Raw genomic sequence first — 21579 nt, 5'->3', positions numbered from 1 at the left:
TGGCGAAGTCCGCTCAGGTCCCAGAAAAGAGATAAAGATATTACGACAGATTTCGTGAAACGTACACCGAATGAATTTTCTCATCGCGCGATATTCGTTATTATATCTATCGTCAGCCATAACATCTGTCACCGATTACTACGTACCGCACTAATTAATTAAATCGAAATTCCATAGAGCTCGAAAATCCTGCGGCAATGCAGAACTTGTTTCATAAGTCATTACGAAGCCGAAGCTTAATCCGTTACCATTTTCAATATAATTATCATCGCAAATCTAATTATTTAATTGACATTTTTCCAGATATCACAAAATTAACCGATACTTCATTAAATCTCATTATAATCATGTACCATACATCGCTCTTTCACTGTTTCGTATTTCAGCACGTTCGACGTATAGACGCAATCAACTTTTAATGAAATAATTCCGCCTCTCAATTATTTCAATCGTATCGCATAACATATAACATAATCCGAAAATGCATTATATATTTTCGCGTACGATGATCAAAGAGCAAGCATATAAGCGTATATTCTCCCCACGACTTTCGGCTCCGGAATAGTTAAAATAATTCTTCGGGGAATTTAATTTTCAGAACACGCAAGATATCTCTACCTATCCATCCAGCTATCTATCCGGTCGACCCTATCCCCCGAAGTCCCTCGCATATGCGCATTTCCGCCCTTCGCGCGCTCATGGCAAGTGGCCTTTAGTTCGGGGGCGAACGTATTAAGCGGCGAATTCTTGGCGACGTTCCGGGGGTTGCACACGGCGGCAGTATTTTCCCTCGCCGAGCGACGAGTACCTGTCCGCTGTTGGCTCTGCCGCCGGAGCTCGACGTGGGACGTTCCGTAGGACCTGCGCGTTCCGCCGGCCTGGCGGTTCAGTCGCTTCTACCAAAGCGGCACTCACGTTCCGTGTCCGGACCGCACGCGCCTTTACCGCGCGCGCGACTCTATCCTCTCTGTCTCCCTTTCGCTCTCGTTCTCCCGACGACCACAGCATCCCGCTGTGCTCCGAGAGAGCCCCCGGATCAATCGTGGGGATTCTCCGCGGGCTAAATCGCCCGAGAGGTACTTATCTCTCGTCGTAACGACGAGATTTCGAACGATAGATCGCTCGGCCAAGAACGGAGAGAACGCGGGCTCGTTCTCGCGACGCGAGACGAGTGGCGAAGAGCGCCGATTAACAGTGTTGTGAGGGGAACCGGCGTGTTTGAAAAGTGATCTTAGTGAGCAGAGATTTTTTCCAGTTTTCAGTTAGTGCTACGTGCGCGAAGGGGAGCGCTGGTCTTCGTAAGCGGCAACGTAATAGGTGAGTATCACTTTCATTCACGGTTGAAGTTTATCTCTGCTTTTACGATCTTAACAGCCTCGTTTGTGAGACAAACGCGTGTCATAATAGTCCAATGGTGAATCTCGTGCGCTACGAGCGAAATAGATATATGTATAGTAAAGAGAAGATCGTTGAGAAACTGCCACTTTCTACGATGGTCCACGTTGACAATAAACGAGCAGACTGATTCGACGCGGATCACGTGTATCCACCTCTTTCCTCGGTAGATTATTTTTAAAAACCGCGAACAGCTTATGCGAATACATATATTTGTTCACAGACGTGACAAATGAAGGCGGAGAAAAGATTTTCTCTTCCCCTTTATAATCCGTTGATTCTTTAGTTATGTTACATGATTATGCATAAAGTTTGACGTATCACGGGCGTTCAGGTTGGTGTTCCAATTACAAAGATTGCTTATCGCTTCGTAAGATCATACACATCGCAAACGTAGAATTAATTTAATTAATTACATGGCGCGATACGTTACGTGTATAAGCCTAGCGTTCGAGTAGAGATCGCGGCTAGAAGATAAGCGTGATCGCGGCGTAATGTCAAAAAGCGATTTCAAAGTGGGCAAAGTCAATATGTGCCGTTCTCTTTTCGCAGTTGATGAACGTGATACGTCACAATCGATCACGGCGTGTCGCGACAACGCCGTCAAAGCGGAAATGCCTTTCTTTTTCTGTCGCTTTACGGTAGTAACGGGTCGCGCAGGGACCCGCATTCACGAAACAACGAGAACTCGAGGGATTAATCGTAAGCCTACTTAGTGTCATAATTAATCCCGTCATCGATCGACGATTCGCGCGCTAATGACGAATATGAATTAACACACGCGTGCGCTCGTGTACACACCGCTGTGTGATGCACTTCTAACTATTGCACTGCCGTTTTCCTCCCTCTGGGATCAAGCAGGCTTAAAACCCGCAGGACGCGCGTCGTACATTATTCTCGATCTTCGTTCATCGGCGAGAGAGTAGGTGGTTTTAACCATTCCACCCTTAGTTATGGCAGACTCGGTCGTCTATTAATAAGGAGGGAGATCTCCGGGCCGCCTTTGTTATCAAGCATCATGTCACAGTATGAATTGCGGCAGTTCGGCTCCGAGCCACTGAAGCGGCTGCCGTAATGAATGGCCGATAGTTAGGTGCTTGCGGAACATCAGCGCGTTTCATACCAACTCTCTAGCCCTCTCCCTTCCATGGGTGTTATCACGTTTCTCGCATAAACTAATTTCTCTTTTTCTTTCTCTTATTACTTAATTTTAATTGCAATATGTTCTGAATTGGTAAGCTTCAAATAATGTGTCAACAAGAAATTTTGGAAAAGGAAACTATATAATATAGTATGTTATTATGCCGTTCTTATAAAATATGAAACACTCTTCTTATCAAATGAAATATCATATCTCTTTATAAAAATTTTAAGGAATCCATCTTCCAACTCCAAGATAAATAGAAGAATTTTTTTTACATGTGAGCGATGCAAATTGAATTGTTATAAATTTAGATTTATTAGAACTTATAAATGTAAAGTAAAAAGATTGGCGATACTACATAATACATAATATGTAACATCTACGTACATCAAGCAAAATAAGTTATTACGAATGTAGTGAGCAAGGTAATAGTTTGTTAATAACGAAGAGTTTGGACAGATTATCCACTTGTTAATAAGAGTATGTGTTTCGCAAAATTATACAAGATAGACGGTTGGTCGAACGAATTAATTAACATGGGAACATATGAACGAATTCGGGAATACATATTCAGTTTGAAAATCATATCTCTCAGTATGCGGAACATGATGCTTCATCCTAATTACATTATGGTTGACTAATTGCAAATGAATTCCAAATTTAGAATTTCGAATCATCGTACGCATCAGTGTCCGAATTAGACAGCTTTTGCAAAAGAAATGATACTTCTCATTTTAATTCACTTGTGACCGTACTTCAAAAGAATGCATCAATACTAGTTGCAATATGTGTAATGCATAATTAAGTGCAATACGTATAAATGTACAATTTAATAAACATCGCGTTAAATTGTTTATTTGTCCGTTGTTAACTCGTGACAGAGTCTGTTGTTATATTATTATTACCTACACATTTTGGTGATGGTATAGTTAATGAAACACGAGCTCTCAAAGCTGCATTGATTAAATAATATTTCGGATTTTATCATATAAAAATCTCTAGAATTGAACGACGTGAAATGTAAAGCAGGGAATATATGAATAAGTTGGAAGAAATGTCCTTTCTTCCAAAAACTGTTCGTCTTAATGTGGACGAGAGATCGTCAAGGGGTTAACAATCGATTTTCTAGGATCGATGTGAATACCGTTTAAAATTCAAATACCAGTTCAATGGCTGCGTTGCAGTTACGACGACTTTAACGACTGTAACATCAGCATTGGGATAAAGGAATATAAATGAGAATTACAATACATTTAGAAGCGAAGTGAGAACAAGGAGCACATTATTGAATTTTTCACATTTTAAGAGCATTCCTATATTTTAATCCAGTATCATTTGATATTTGAACCGACATCTTTTTGACAGAGGTGAGAGAGAAAGAGAGAGACATACACACATTGATATTCAGATAAAATAGAAGAACATAAAGACAGGATATTGATCAAATGGAAGAAGATAAAAATTTTAAACATACAAGTCACGCTAAGAATTCTGCCATATCGCCAGAACAGCGAACATAATATATGTAGATCCATTTATGTAAAATACATTTTCGATAAACTTTTTTATTTAAACAGATCTGAATACACGATCCTTCGCTCCATACACGTTCTGCATGTTAGAATATCCATTTGTTAATCAAAGAATTTAAGCAATCCGAATAAGAGTCACGTCGCATAATGAAAAAGAATCGAGTACGTCGCGTCGTCATTCCGCGCATATTCGCCGGGGACGCCGGGTGAGAATGAGAAAGGGGGAAAGACGGAAGTTAAGATGCATACAAAAGATGACTTACGCGGCACGTACGTGGGAGCACGAAGATTCATGAACTGATTTCGAACAAGCGCGCCGACATCGTAACTCCGGCATTATAGCGTCGCACGCGCGGCATCCGCCGTGCTCGCATTTAAAACAATCTCACGCGACGTAAGTCGCCCGTCTCCGGCGGAAGGCGGAATTCACGAGAGACGTATATGAGATTGCACCACGGGAGAAGAAATACGTACTGCAACAGACGACCATGACGACGACGACGAAGGCTGGCTCTCGTCAGTCGAGTGCGCAGAAGTCCGCGAAAAAATTCGATAGTTTCATTCCGCTTTTACGGCGCCGTAACACCGAAGATTTCATCATCGCGGATGCGGACGGGGAAAAGACGCGGTGGTCGGAGATGGAGGGACGACGGCGAGGATCAGTCGAGCGGAAAGCTCTTTCGGGGCGAAATACATGCAGCTATGCAAATACCCGGGATCGGGGCATTCGAGAGGAGTAGGATATGCATCTGGGCGAATGCCGGTATCCGGCCTTATACGCGGGCTACAAGTAGCTCGTAGAGGCCGATCGAACCCTGCATCCATCGTCGTCGGTATTTCATAAGATCGGGCGAGATCGATCGAGGAGGAGGCGAGTGGTTGGTTGGTTGGTTGCATAGTTGAAAATAAAGAAAGATAAAAGCAACGAAAAGATTTTCGGATCGTGGGGAGTTAAACAATAAAAATGCCAAAATGATATTGTTATTGCTGTTATAAATATGATGTGTGCCTGCTCTTCGAATTTCGTTCGTTGAAAATTCTTTTTTATCGCTAGTGCGATAATTATGGAAATGACGCCGATGCCCCGCGGACGTGTTTGATCATATATAGATCAGGATAATGCTCCCGGGCGGCGGCTGCGCCGATCGTTTTTGCGCCTAATCGCATATTCTTGGGAATTGACTTAACGTCGATTTTCTATGTAAATGCCCGAGCCGTGCCCGGGACTCATGACGATTCACGGGATGCGTTTAATCGCGATATACATATGTAGGTCCTTCTTCGGTACTTCTTTTTTCAAATTCGTTCTCGCTCGTAACTTTTCAAATGGTTAATCGTAAAAATAACGAGCTCAATTCAGACGAAAAAGCTTTTCTTATATTTAATTCCTATTACACTATCCTATTTTAAATTTAATTTCTACTCCTATTTTCATCTAAATGTTCGATATAAAATAAAAAAAATCAAGATAGGAATAATTTAAATATAACAGCGTAGTTGTAGTTGTAGTTTACAATATCGTTGTAGTTGTTCAAATTTTCTGCAAAAAACTCAAGAATCTTCGTTATATAAATATCGATTTCCATCATTTACATTAGGTTTGTATAAAACGCTGATATTGTTCCCCCTCCCCCATCTTAGAATAATTAGCTTCCCCATTGTGCGCAAAGTTTCAATTGGTTATACTTTAACAAGAGTCTTTTTGCTTGCAGCAGAGTTTACGTTTTCGAACTTAACTGCTTTTTCTTCTCGGCTCTTTAATTCGCTCGGCATTCTCGCGATTGATTTTTTTTTAGTCTGCTCAGACGGAAGTTTCTCTATAAGTCTCCGGATGCTCCTCGTTTACAGTAAGATTCACTCAAACAGCGGTATAAGCGTAATCGCCGTGGAGAACGATACCGCCATTAGTTCGGCACGCTCGTAGCGGAAGCTATAACAAGTTTCTTGTAATCATCCCCGGCGTCCAATTGTCTTCAACTGCACGTTTGCTCTTAATTATATAGTCGCACGCGATGATTGAAGTATGAAAATCGCGCGGTGTACCTCTCAGTGTGCTATAAAGAGCATCGATAGAGTTACATTATAATTAGTGGCCTACAAAATGATCTCGATACTGTAAGTTCATCATTAAAGGTAAGTTCCTTTGTGAGATCGACAGGCAGCTTAAATACATTCTTGTAATAAAAGGGAGATATTAATATAATAGGTGCCCTCTATAAGATATAAGCGGCAGTTTATAAAGTTCCGAGCGATTCTATAAAGTTTTAACGATCGTCGAACGAAGCTACGGGTTTTGAAACGGGGTCGGAATTTTAGTTTTAAAAAGAACTTACGATTTCTCGAGAATCGCAAACCGTTACCTTTATACAGGTGCACTCGAGCACTCAATTCGACAAAGAAAGCGTACATGCGAATAATAAAGTCTTATAATTTTGCAAACATCTACTTACAAACTTGCGAGATTATTCGTCGGCAAACATTTTTCGAGAAAAGTATTGAGAACAAGGTAAGAAATCTGCAAAATAAAATGAATAGTAGACAAATTATCGCTGACACCAAAAATTTTCCAATAAATTCCTATAGTCTTAAAAATACAATTATTGTGTCAAATAGATTCTATAGATTGTAGAGCTTGTTTTTGTGTGTAAAGTATTTTACGCTGCTGATTTGTGCTAATTGGCAGCGCTTTATAGAGAAAAAGAATAAGCAACATCATGCAAAAAATAACACACGGTTACGAAGCTTGTTTATAGTCAGACATACATTCGTTCTCGCTTGCTGGGCCGTGAGCGACGATCGTTACTGAAAAATCGGTCAACGAGCGGCCGTAACTTCACAGACGAGCTCGTCGCAGGGAAGATAACTTCGTTGATACGTGCGCATGTGAGTTCGCTCGCGTTTCCTCGGCTTCGTCGACTATAAACTTTTTTTTTTTTTTTAGATCGGCAGGACGTGTTACACCAGTAATGCTCGTAAAACTCTTCGTCGGTTTCTTCCCGCGCGGTGAGCCTTTTTCGAGCCTCGCACGCAGAGCAAAGCAATTAACGACCTCTAAGAGCCTGAAATCGTTCCGCTAACTTCCTCCGGTGCTCCTCCTTCTCTCCTTCACCTCCGATACGCGTCTGTCTGACAGCGCCAATACTATTCCTCCAATTGCACCGACCAGCGCATGGCTTTGATGGCTACGATGGCTCTCCTTCCTCTTTCTCCTTAAGCTGTCAGCAGCGACTTTTTGCTTTCGGGCTCGGCTTTCGTCTCTCTTCGGATGACCCTTAAGGCCTCCGCCTTTGGATTCGCACTCCTTTCTTGCCTCTGTGGCTGTATCGTGGCCGAGACGTAGACGACGATGACAACGACAATGGCAAGGACGACGAAGTGCTCTAACGGGGCTATCCGTGCGCCGCAGGCACCGATGGAATTCGAAGCCCCCGAGCTCGAGTCACCTCTCACTCGGCTGGAATGTGTTTCTCGGACCAACGTCTCTCTCACTCTCCCCCTGTGTTGTACGTTGCTGGAGAGCTCTGTTTGGCGCTGTATATCGCGATAACTAAGCGCCGTAGAGACCAAGCTTCTAGGAATGCTAGCAGACACGCTTTGCGCGAGATAGGCCGCCGTCGCCACATCCCTGCCGATGTTTTGGACTGAATAGAAATCCGAGAGTCCCTTTCCCACGCTTGTACAGACACTCGAAAGGTGTAGGATTCTGACCTCACAAAGGGAGGAAACACGTCTACCCACTCCACAGAGCGGACTGCAAGTAATGCTGTATACAAACGAGCGAGTTCACTAATTCACACCGTGAAGTTTCAAATGTATCTCGAGTACATAAAGTTGATATATATTATGTTAAGTTATATTGTAATATAAATTATATTAATTAGTAACATAGTATATTAAATAATTTATTGTAGTGATAGAAGCGTTCTGCAGATTAACAGTAAATGCAATAAATTAATTAATGAATTAGTAAAGATAGCAGATAATAGATAGTAATTAAAATAATTCCTTTCATTTTAATTAAAATAATTTGTTCTATTCTTCAATTAATTTACTGTTTTATTTACTTATTTTATTTACTGTTAATTTGCAGAATGCCTCTATACTGTTGTATAGCAAAATGTATAACTTTTTAATTTATACGTACTTAATATTCAAGATATCTTCTTATATTTCATAAATAAATAAATAGTCTTGTACGCAAAAAATATGAATAAACTTACTACACTAAAATTTGTTCCTAATTACTTTAGATTTCATACATATATACATCACTGCGATTTAAGACAATATTTTGAGCAATATCTTAACTTTTTAATCACTACTATTATAGCTTTCAAATATTACGAATATTTTTTGCAACTTATAGTGTATCCTAGATTAGCGACTTCCTTTCATTTACGGATTATTTTATAAATAATTAGAATAATTATTAGGTTGATATAAAAATATTATATTAATTTAAAGATAATTTCAAAAGCTGTGTGACATACCTCTAAAACATTTTATGCATTTAGCGGATAGAAGTGAACAATAAAGTCTCATGTCCTTTATTAATAATTTCCAAATTCGTTCTGACAGCATTTTAATTTAGTGCTTGTTAAGTGTGCTTTATACACTACCCCTTTATGACGCATATCCTCTTTCGTTATTCATCACCAAATTTGCCTGACGCAGCTTAGCATGTTATTTGCCCAAGTCTTCCCTTACATAGCCTAAGCGAACTCTCCATTCTCGGACTACATCCAGCGGTCATGCGAAACGGAATTACCTCTCGGCGAAAGGGGAAGAGTCTCGGTCTCGTAATATACGCACTACTCGGCGCATACTTGCAACCGGGCACAACGGAAGCGGGTGAATCTATTCCCCCCCGCTCTCTCTCTCTCTCTCTCTCTCTCTCTCTCTCTCTCTCTCTCTCTCTCTCTCTCTCTCCTGCAGCAGCAAGAACCACGGTCGGCCCTGCGAATGCATGCTCGGCACGCCCTACGTCTTGGGCGAAGTATTAGCGCTAATGGCGACTACATTTTCCAACCTGGAACTCACCCGACGTCCGACGTAAACACAGCGCGGCGGTATACGCCCCGACGCTACTTTCCGTACTCACTTCTAATTGCACTCGCGCGTATCTCGCGATCTTGCCTACGAGCTCGCAGCGAGTAGGACATACTAACTATGATAGTTATGGGGCCTGCCTTTCCGGAGCTGCTGGCTACTGTTCTCGTCTGATGCTCTTCCCTTTTTCGCGGGGAAGACATCATGCTTTTTTCCCCGAGAATCGCCGAGTGGTTTCCGCTGATTTTTCCGGACAACGCGACGCAAAACCATCCTCCGAGATGGAAACATAGTACAGGATCCTCGGTAACGGCGACTTTAATATATAACATCGATGAAAAACTCTTGCCGTGAAAAAAGTACGATCAGCTATATGAATGTATATAATGTAAAATATACGTGGGAATAAAATGTCTGTGTCGAGAATTCCTGCTAATTAATCGAGCGCGTAGACAGGCAGGACGCTGATGTAAATCCCGCGAATTTTATGACATGCGTTTTAATTACCGGGTATAATTACCGTGGCGTGCCTCGTAGATCTAGTTAATACAGATGGGCGAGACGCATAGCTCCGTTAACAGAAATTACATTATCGGCAAGAATTTTTCTTATAATAAAATTTATGCAAACTTTACTCCGTTCCGCCTTTTAATAGCAATATGCCGCGTAACGAGACTAATATAAAACAAATTTTTTTTACCGATCTTTTGGTTGATAAATTGTATATATCGCGCGCGCGCGCGCGCGTCCACGTTCTCCCGTCATCGCGAAATTAGGGAAGAAAATTCCGGTATGGAAACGGGAAAGTCATGGTAAAGTAGGTCGTGGTTATACGGCCGCGAGATCAAAGGGTGCCCAGCTTTTTTCCCGCGAGGTTGTAAACAGGAAATTTTCCACGGAATAAAGCCAGCCTGAGACAAACGCGAACGGAGCAGCACGCGACGCCCCCTTGTTTGCATATGAAAATGTAATATCCTTAGCAAATTTACTCGAGGACGATATAATCTACGACAAAGAAGCCGAGAAAAAAGTTACTACAACGGCATCATCATTGAGGATGTAGGAAAAATTCTATAAAATTATGGGAAAATGTTGGTAAGTCAACATGTCGAAGACGCGCAGTTGACAAATTAGGAGGAATTAGAAGCGCATTCGACGCTTTTTCTACGAAAACGCTATCGCATTCCGTTGTTCCGCACGCTCGAACGGCATTAATTTCTCCCACTGGGAGAGAGAATCGCAATCGTAAAGTGGCAAAGAATAAAAAGGCTCTCCCTCTCTCTCTCTCTCTCTCTCTCTTTCCCTTTCCGGCAAAACCTCGCGATGTTAGTCGGCTAGGAATTATTCCGAGAGCTCGACGAAAATTCCGCTCTAAGCCGACTATTCATCCCGCGGAGCTGCAGCTCGAAAGTAAGTTGCGCTCGAGAGTGCAGCAAAAATGATGAGCGCGTCTCTCCCGATATCAGCGAGTCACGCTCCGCTTGTAACGAGCGTCATCCGCGGCGCGCACTCGCGTAATTTCGCGTTACGCTTTTGAGCTTCCTCCCGCGAGTTCCTTCCTCCCCTCCCCCTCCTCCTCCTCCTCCCCTCCGACCTTACGAGCTATTCCGAGGCAAATACTTAACTTATTAGCCGCGCCGCGTTTCACGGTAAATTTTGCTAACCTCACGGGATATACCGCTCATTCCCGTCGCATCGCATCGCTTCACTACATCGCCGACGAGCTTGAATTTGCGTAATTGGATTTTACGTCTCCATTTTTCGTTCGGTTTCCATGTCCCGTCGCTAAATTACTTGCACCACCGAGTATTGAATTTACTTTGGACTTTTCTTTCTTTCTCTCCGCCCTCGTTTTTGCTGTTCCTTGTTCTAGCGACTGTTTATCGACTACTATATTTCGGGGAAAGAAACTCGGAGATTGTACGCTTGAATAAGCGAAAGAACGACGAGTAACGTTAAATTTCACGATTTTACTTTGAAATTTCAGGAAGAAATATTTCATTCCGGCATTGCTCAATGTTTACCTCGACCGCTTTACACTTTTCCGTAGTTAATAATTCAAAATCTGAGCTGTAATGTCTATTTTCCACCTAAATTAAATATTTGTTTGTTCTTCTAAAATAAGAAAAAGATCATGTCCCAGCCGAGTAACGTATCATCCTACATTTTACTTGTTGCCCTGACTTCTCTTTCCTTCTATACCTACGCGTTTACTTTAGAGTTACGTTGTTTGCGATCGGCTTTAACGTAGCGTGAGATTTATACTAACATATAAGATATCGCGCGGCAGCTTCCGCGAAAATACAAAGAAACTAGCCCGGCTTAGACTTTCATTCGACGTCTATTTGAACGTGGCGTCGTCGCAAAAGACACAAGAAACAGTCCGCCGGAAATCTTCCTTCGATCCGCGTCGTTAACAAAAGCTTCTCTTGTCTCCTCTTCTGAAAGCACGAGACTCACGAGAGAGCTGGAAAGACGAAAAAGGCAGAGAGGGGGTATCTTCGTGCGGATAAACAGCCGAGTATCGAGTGGAAGCCGACCAGATGGAAAGCACGGATCTTCAAATATTTAAAGTTATCGTCGAAATCTTCTGCGGAACTGCGGGAAACGTCGAGAGGGACGTCGTCGACGCGAGTCAAGTTTCCGAAGGAAGTTTGCCTTCGCCCCCGACTCCGAGAGAAGGGGGAGGGTAAATTCGTTGACCCGTGTCTCTTCTCGGTCGTGTATGCATGCAATTCGATTGTGCACGTGTGCACGTACACACGTATATGTGCACATCGCACAAGAAGCGTCGCGGAGCGCGTGACTCGCTCGAGATGATTCCGCCCGGAAAATTTCGATCCTTCTTTTCATCGCCGTCGCCGCCGCTGCGCTCGCGCCGCGTCAATTGACGCGGAGTGCACTCTGGCACGATTTGTACCTCATCCACTCGCGCTTTGCGACGATGCATTTTCCGGTGTCGCCCCGAGGATTAGCCGAGACCGATTTCGATATAGCGTTATCGAGCTTGCGTCGCACAAACGGGCGAATATATACCACGGGTCGAGTCGAGGAGAGCGAGTTTGCTAGTGCACTCGAGATCCCCACCCCCCTGGCCTCCCTGTAATTTCGGCGAGCGGCGAAATTAACGCGGTGTCTTGGATGCTCCATTTATCCCGTTAATGTAATTTAGCATAAAATCAAGCGGAGGATTACGCGCCGGATCATGCTAACATCTCCGACCAGACCGCTGCGTCTGACAGCCGGAGCGCGGAATTGACGCCAAATTGTTGCGAGCTGCGAGCGGAAATTGCAGATTGCAGCCGAGATGAACAATGTGGTTTCGCGTCTAAAATCGAAGTGTTGCCGTGTCACGGATCAAATACCAAATTATTGCAGAACTCTGGATAGAGAGGTACTTTTGCTGAGAGGTAAACGCTTCGGACTCTTTAAATAAATAATTCACGCATTTGCATGTTTATATTAAACGTCTATTTAACTTGGGATAATTTACTAAAACGTGACGTCTATTTCTGTCAGGTTGAACTTTAATGTTGTAATTAGGTTACTATTAGCATTACGGGCGCTCATTAAACTCTGATCAAACTTTGAACAGATAATATTCTGTATACATCGATTATGATAACCATGTCCCATTACGCGAGCGAGTAATACGCGAGAAGGTCTGCGAACTCGAGCCCTTTTTTTCTTTTCGGATTCAAGAGGATAGTCGCAACCAGGCGATACGCCAGCAAATTGTTTACGGGGCGACAATAGCGCGACTTGGTGCTGGAATGGAAGTATTCTTGGATTCAGGGGTAAAAGATGCAGGAAAACGAAGAGAATGTCTCGCGAGAAGAACAATAGCTGAGAACAATGCGTCATTTTGGCCTCCCGCTTCTGTTTTTATTCTTCCTTGCTCCTCGACTTCTCGGCCGCTTCACGGGTGTTTCGAAGCTTTCGTTTAGACAATCCGGAAGCAAAAATGTGTAATGCATCCTTGATGGCGCGAACGAATCACGAAATATGCTCCGCGCATAAAGCTCACCCTCACATTGTATAACGTAATCTTTAACTTCTCATAAAGATATACCGTCTACTTTCGCGTACCACTATTCTACGAAATTTCTTCTACCAACTTCTCATCGTGGCGCGCGTTCGTTATTGAAAACGTAAACTCGAAGAGCGCCGTCGTGCCCTTCTATCTATTCCAGCCTGAAAAGTTTTCCTTGTAAATAAGGAATATAAATGCGACTGACCTCTTCTCCCGCAAACGACAAGATTCCTCATTTTAATAGGCGTCATTTCGTCGTCACTTAATATCTCTCGTCCATAATCTCGTTTCTTTTCTTCCCCAACAAGTATGGGAGGCGAAAGTTTAATAATTTCTCAACGACGACGTTTTCGTTTTCCCGAGAGCTGTGTTATAAGAACCGTCTCAAGATCCAGCTCTCCGAAAAGTATCACTTTTGGTCTAACAAATTTGTACTTTTATTGAGTATATTCGCGCGGCGTAAGTATATTCGGCGCCAAATGCTTTTTATTATCGTCCCGATGGCGGACGGACATTTTTGAAAGGAAACTCGGTTCGTTAAAGAGCATGCTCGGCGAGATAAGAGAAGCGTCTTCCTGCGAAGCCTGGGTCCCTCCTCTTTGAGAAAGAGGTCGGTTGCATGCAAAAGAAATGAGCGCATGCAAAACGAATGCGTTGAAAAGACCGGAGATAGGGCAGGCTAGGCGCTCGCGCGCTAGGCGAGGAAAGATGTAAACGGCTGTTTAAGATACAGTCTGTGCCTGGAAATTTATGCAAAATACGTACTCCGGAATTCTTGATATCGTGGGATCCGCGCGCGGAGAGATGCGTCATGGTTCGCGCGTCAATTTACAAATTGCATGAGCCGTCGCGCGTTTCTTTTTTCGCGGGAATTTCTATTCGCGGAATTTCGCGCGTACGTACATACGAGACGGTGCGATGACGGTGCGCAGTTTCGCGCCGCTATCTCATTCGAGCGCAAAAGTCGACCGTGGTGGCACCGAACGTACGCGTTCTAGAAGAGAATGTAACTAGCGTGCTTTAAGTGAAGAAGCGTTACGTTCTCTCGACATAAAAGAAAGGAAAAGAGAAACGGAATTAGCACTTGCAGACTGTCCCGTGAGCTTTCAAGCGCGCAGCTGCGCTACGTGACGCTGAAAACTTTCCCGTTCTCGTTATGGCTGTTTATCTTTTTGCATACGCGACGCGAACAAGCGCGCCGGCTGCAATTACGGCGTGAAAGAAAACGAGTTGAAAGGAATGGCTCTGGTTATTCTTCGGGGCCAAGATCTCAGGGCAGAGATTTCGCCAAATGTTCGCCGATCGCGGTAGAATCCTGATTTCTAAATCAAGTTGCTTTCGAAGCAACACAGTTCGTAAACGACCGACTATGGAATATTGGTACAGCATTAAATTTCTTTCTAAATTTAAAAAATATATATATACATGCGTAAATAATTTAGCAAACTGTAAATTACTTATGAAAAACTTATATTTGTCAAATACGCTGCAAATTAAAGTACTGTCTGCATCCTACGGGAATTGACTGTACATGGAGAGAATTTTTTGTTATATTTACCCTTAAATTGACTACAAACTTGGGACAACTTGGCAACCAAGAAATTTTTAAAATATACAAAAGACATTTTACAAACAACGTGATAAAAATTACCAAGCAGATTAGTAAATTTTGGAAAATTATTGAAATTATTGAGATATATTTTAGTAAAATTAATCAAACATATTTTATATTTTAATGTAATAGATATTAATATTTTTTATTATGGTAGATATTAATCAGAATAGCTCGCATAAAATTCTTGGTGGTACATGTTGTCCCACAACTATAATACCATGATTTCAGGATAAGAAAAAATTTTCTCCGTGTAGTGTAGGTATTTAAAACGACATAACACTGTGCTGTATTTCATAAACCGTTTTTTTTTCACATAACAATAATAAATGATTGAAAGTCTCGGAAATATAAAAAGTGTTCTAGTAATCAAGCCATTTATTAGATATATGTATATCTCTAGAGAGTACTAGACAGTGAAAATCAATTTTGTAATGGAACAATTCCCAATTTTACTTTGCGAGATCACGCGGGGGATTATACTTTCACGCGGCATTCTGTTGGTCGCAATTATTGTCATTGAAATAATTAAATATAACATAAAAAGCAATATGTAGAGGCAGAAGAGTGGAGTGAACGAAAAGAGCGATTCTGCCATGAATAGGGATGGCGCGGAAAACTTTTCTATGAACACACGCACAATATTTGTCATCCCGGTATACGTCACTATAACGAGTTACTTGTTTATCCGTTAGTTTTGATGCCGCTTTGCATCACAAAAAGCAAACGTTCATGTGTACAAAAGCTTGGAACAGCGACAAGAGGGTCGTGACGATTTCGGTTGAATAAATTTACGTCGTTTGCACGATCAATGCAAGAACATAAAATTTATCAGAAAAAAAGTGTAAGATAAAAGAAGACACTTCTTGATCGATGCTGAAAACAACTTAAGAATGGATCGGATTAACGTGACGAGGAAATGAAACTCAGAGTATGACAACGCAACGCGAAATGGCCTGCAAGAAGTCGTAACGATAATGGTGTGGCTGAAATGATGGTAAAGGAATGGTGTAAGAAAGGTTGGCAATATCCCGCGGTATCTGAGCGCTCGTTCAGTGGAAAAGAATCGAACTTCCAGTAACGCGGGAAGACAGACTTGGCACACAAGATGACATTTCGCGCAATGCCGCATCGAATGGCGGATTTTTCGCCCTTCTTTGCGCTGGGTGAGGGACGAGAAATTTCCGTTCGATCTTATTGCGGCAGACTCGACTCGGGAAAGAAGGCGCAAATTTGCGCTATCACATCGGACACCCAGTCCATCCATCACAGCTGCCACTGTTCTTCTTTCCGCGGAGATGAGACCGCGATACACTCGACTCGAAGAATCCAACGTGCCAGGTTTGCGGTCGAACATGTCGAAAATCTTACGGACGGGACACCTGTCAAATTAACCGCAAACAATTTGTACCGGAGCACAAAAGGGGAATCGAATCGATTGAGCCTTGTGGGAATACCGCGCGGGAAGCGGTACATGAAAATATTGACAGTTAAACTCAATAAACTGTTTTTAGGATAATTGCGAGCTTGTGATTGAATTAAAAATGTGGAGCGCGATGTTAACAAAATTAAAACTTTGAAAGATCGACCATTAACGTCTTTCTTGACAATTATGATTGATCGACGTACATCTGAAACTCGTTTCATCACCGTCGATCACGGGCGTGAAGCCACAAACTTTGGAATTTATACATATAGGTAGGTACGGTGTGGGCAAACTAAACTCTTTTTAGAGGAGAAAAATTATTTTCACCTCAAGCCAGAAAGTAAAGTGCTAGTATGCAGAATTTGTGTTATACCGATATAACCGGGTAAATAAATTAGAATTATAAATGGATAAATCGTTTAACGTATTTTCCAAACAGCGTGCGGAAATTATTGTAGTTTATTGTGCAAGATAACACTCATTTTATGCCAGGTCTATTGCTATTACCGTGTTCTACAAGTACGTATATGTTATTATTGTACTAACCTGTAATCATGCGACGCGAACATACGCTTTGATGTGGACATCCGATGCTGTCAATATATAATGTAAAGCACCGCGAATCGCGATTACATAGAATTCAAAGGGACGCGATTTATCGATATCAAGGATATCTACTCTCATTCACGCACGTTCGTTTAGTCGATCGAAACGATGGACGCACGATTTTACAGAGTCTCGTCACGTTACGGCCGACCAATCACGTCAATGGGAATAAACTTTGTTATAACGAAGCCTTTTGTACCTAACGCGCTATTATTTTGCTAACAATATTAGTACTCTTTCATTGATTTCTCATGGAAATCAGCGCTCGCCGCAAATTTAATCAGCACAATTAATTCAATTGTTACTTCGTTTTCGTCAAAATTGTTTCTTTTCGAGAAAATACAGCAGGCGACTACGTTCTTATTAACTTGATTTTTTACAAGTTAGACGATAATTTCTCTCTCGATGTTTCTAGATGTAGAACTGATATTGAAACGTTACGTTCCATTTAATTTATAAGGCGGCTTCTAATTTCCGCGTACATGCGGGCAAACAAAGGCGTTATTTGATAGTACGCTTGAGGAGGAACGCATGCAACTTGGCTGGATCGTATAGTCGCGTGATCCGGGAGAGAGCGTCTTATCGATTGGTATATTAGCTCGACAGGCTCACTGCCGGGCTAAAGGACGAGAGGATCGGCAACGGGGTGGGTTCGAGAGGGACGGCATCGTCTATGTCCCTGATACGGGGACGCGTGTACATACGTACATAATATTCGAGCCACCGTAGGCGTGGTCGCCGGACGGATAATCTATGTCGTATGTGCGAGGGGCCTCGTAATTCCGCTCGGATGCACCGCTAAGTAAAGGGTTATTGGCAACCGTCCTCGCCCAGTGGTTCACACGGACGGGACTCATAGTAACGCGAACCGCCAGATATACGACAGATATGGGAGAGCGATTACACCACCGGTTATGGCCGGTCTGGCACGGCGCGCCTCGCGTTTACAGAGCGATACTATTTACCCGGCGCATACAGGCCAAACCAATTAAGGCTTATGTGCTTTTGTCACCTTCCGACAGGATAAACTTCCTTCGGGCAACATATCGGCATTGTGGCGTCTCTGTGGCTTCCTTAGCATGCCTAGTGTAAACTCCGCCACAGAATTGGTACCCTCTGAAATCCGAGCTCGACTCTATGATACTCTCCCGGGGATCCAAAATGACCCTTTACGCTCTGCACCCCCGGCTTTTAAAGATAATAAAAATTCTGGCTAAAAAAAAGTTTTAAATGCACGGCGGTTTATATAATTTGTGTTTGTGTATCGGTGCGGTAATAGAGATTCGGTTACCATTGTGGATTATATCCAGTATAAACTTTCGAATAAGCTGAAAATTTTATTGTGCACCCATTTACAACCACTTTTATCGCGATATCATCAGGTGTGAAATCTGGCGCACTGGGCGGTTGGCCGAAAATAACCACGGCCAGAATATTCGCGTGACTTTTAACAAATATATCGATCGGCGCGATTGCGGTGAAAAAGCCCCCGGATCGCGCAAACGAGTTCGCAAACGCGCGGGTGGCCGACCGCGCGATTTACGTTCCGGCCAATTAATTTGGCCATCGCATCAGATTGAATCGCTCCAGCCAGCGCAATCTCGTCGTAGGATGTATGTAAGTCGCCGCGTTATGTAGTTCGGGTGTGTTACGAAAGGATATAGACGCCGCGTATAGGCATGTACGCGTCTGCTATTGGCAGGGATCGATATACGTGCGATAATAGCAGCTATAGGACACACCTCTCTCTCCCCCACATTCATTACCTAATAGGTCATACGCGGCGTGCACCCGAGCCACCCGTTGCCGTCGTTCCACGGGCTTACGTACTCTCGGTACTCGGTCGGCGCGCCGCGTCACGACGCGTCGCGCCGCGCGCGTTAATCCGCACGTGCAAATTCGCGGCGAGTTTGTATCCCCGAGCGTGCCGTGCATAGTTGCGACGAGCGCGCGGCTCACGTCGACAGCTCGACGACGACACGTCCGGATCGCGACGATAGCTTTAGCCCGGATTGACCTTAATTTTTTATTTGCTCACAGGACACAATAGGAACGCCACCGTGTCCCAATTATGTCTCTCTCTCTGTTTAAAGAAAAATATATGGATTATAAATCTGTATATTTTGGAACACGATAATCGGAGACGAATGAATATTCCGACGCTAATTCTGTTTGGAAAAATAATTTGCAGTATAATCCATATGCGTAACCCTTTCTCTTGGCAACAATTGACATATGAAAATTTTAAAAAGATTTTTTTATTCAACCTATTTGGCCATCTTTATTAATTATAATCGTCACAACGTTTCGACCATTGGTTTTGGTCACGATATCTCGACCACTGGTTTCGGTCCTGCTCAGTCGATGTAACACATTGTGACAATTATAATTGACCAAAACTAATGGTCGAAATGTCGTGACAATTATAATTAATAAAGACGGCCAGTTAGATCAAGAGAGAATAAAAAATCTTTATTGTTAATTACTTACCGGCGAAGAATAGTCTCTGATTTAGCTTAATATAGGATTTTCATGAAGTTTTTTTTTTTTAAAGAAAATATTTCATTTCAACAACGAGAGATATTTGTATGCAGCTCTGTATTAATAGAGTAAACTCGCGTAGAATCGTCGGAGGCGGATTATTTTTCCGGAGCAACAGAAACGTTATTAAAGCATTCCGCGCTGACCCGTACATATAGGAGGGGGTCTTTTACTCACCACGCAGCGACACATGTCTCACGTCTCTCGCATTTATATGCATCTTCAGGAAGCACACAACGCGTTTAAATGTCACGAAATTTCGTGTGCCCGAAACTCGAGGAGCGCTGAAAAAATATTTTTTTCATATTTTTACTCTCGTAACTCGTAAAACTAACGAGCGTTCTTAACGTTAATAATAATGTTTTCTTTCGCGAATAATACCGCAAACTAATGCCAAAATTAAGAAAACGCGCGGCGATGCGATGCATCTTTGTTATCGACGCATCGCGGGGGATTTGTCAGAGTCGGGGAGTAATTGCGAAACTTCGATATTCAGCGGGACATTAATCATCAACTGTGACTGCAATTTCATCACGTAGATAACGAAGTGACCATCCGGATTCGGTACCAACCGGCCCAAACTTTCTTTCTCATATGTGGAAGCATAAAGAAACTTTTTTAATTGCGAACTTTTCGGGTGTCGCGTCGTCGTGACGCGACGAGTTTCTTGGGACTTAATATTAATATTAAATATATATGCGAGTTATTGACGTTGTAAATATTCGCCTGATTATCGATATTAACTGGTTATCGACTGTTGACACGCAATTTCCCCTTCGTTTACTCGTTGCGCAGGTGTGCTTACATCATTTTTATTGCATAAGTTACGCAAGGCAGGAACTAGCAATAGCCCCGGGAACTACGTATCGTAAACTGTTCAAACGCGACATATATAACTCGTCGCAAGTAATAGCTTGTCTTCATGAATGTTGAAGAGGATATACGCGGCATCTTGAAGCGTTCATCATATCAACTAGATGCATATTACGTTTTACGCGACACTTTCCTGTGAACACACCATTTCCTGGAACTAATACCTGACAAAAAAAGTATCTGTTAAATCCATTTTGCGTAACGTGGGTCAAAAACATCACATTTGCATTGTTATGTAAATTTAATTGAAAATAATTTAATATTTCTCTCTCTCTCTCTCTCTCTCTCTAATCTAGAATATTATTTATTATTTCCGATGAAATTAGAAACAGTAATTAATTAATTCGTTTTTATGTGCATGTGGATATATTTTTGTCGCGTATCCGCATTATTGCTGAATTACGGAAATATAAATTATTGTTGTACAATCTTTTACTTCTCCTTCTAAGTCCTACTTTTCCTCTGGCTTGAAATACATTTATGACCAAAAACAAATTAAACAATAATTATCTCAGAGAAAGAAAGAAAGAGAGAGAAGCGTATTAATTCCAACGTTAACGTTTAACGCAATTTTTTTTAAATCAAAAACCACGTTCTTTGAATATGTACATTTTCTTCATGACCCAGAAAATACATCAGTCGAATAAGTATCACAAGCTGTCGATACATCACGAAGGGACAACGACGCGGCTAGCGTGAGCATGTCCGCCGGACCGATATCTCTGGCCGATAACCCGAGGGCCCGAAATCTAGACGTGAGCACATCGATGGTACGAGTATGGCGGCTGGCTACTGTGGCAGGGAGGAGCCAATAAAACACACGTGGCGATAAATCGCGCGTGGTCGCGCCGGCGTCGCCGAGCGGGCAATAATGGGCGCCTCGTGGCCGGTCGAGGGAAAGAGAGCGGGAGGGGAGAAAGGGAGAAAGCGCGGCGGTTCCCGGGAACAGTCGGAAACCGAGAAGGGTTACTTTCTGGTGCTACATATAGGAGGGCCCACTCGGCAACCGTCCATCCGTTCGTCCGAAAGCACTCGTGTACTGTGATCTATCGCCTTAACTCCTACAACGCCCGGTTCTCAGTCCCGGTCGAGAAGCATCTCGCATGGCCTCACCTTGCCGATGTTATTACGTAATCACGATTACGCGTATCGATTATCGATGCCGCTAAGCAACATCGATCGATATTGGACATTGCCTAGCGGTCATTGCAATGGACTTTATCTTTGCAGACAATTGCGGAGAAAGAATCGAGAACTAGATTGAGGCTCGACCCCATCGGGGACGATTTCCTCAAGAGATCTCAAACGTATATGGCGATCATAATGCAATGTTTCGTAAAAAAAGCCTTTGAAAAAAGTATTTCAGCC

General features: G+C 42.7%; 1 protein-coding gene across 1 annotated transcript in view; it reads left to right on the top strand.

Moving 5' to 3' along the window:
- The first annotated feature begins 883 nt into the window (after positions 1-883).
- LOC112452050 (T-lymphocyte activation antigen CD86-like) overlaps positions 884-21579 on the top strand; it is a 195386-nt gene continuing 174690 nt past the window's right edge. Inside the window, exon 1 of the mRNA XM_025012063.1 lies at positions 884-1317. The gene's annotated coding sequence lies outside the window, so the exon portion shown is untranslated. The remainder of the gene's footprint in view (positions 1318-21579) is intronic.

This window comes from Temnothorax curvispinosus, unplaced genomic scaffold (assembly GCF_003070985.1).
Source record: "Temnothorax curvispinosus isolate PA1 unplaced genomic scaffold, ASM307098v1 QBEX01002901.1, whole genome shotgun sequence".
NCBI classification, from domain to species: domain Eukaryota; kingdom Metazoa; phylum Arthropoda; class Insecta; order Hymenoptera; family Formicidae; genus Temnothorax; species Temnothorax curvispinosus.
This window is presented reverse-complemented; position numbering and strand designations above follow the sequence as displayed.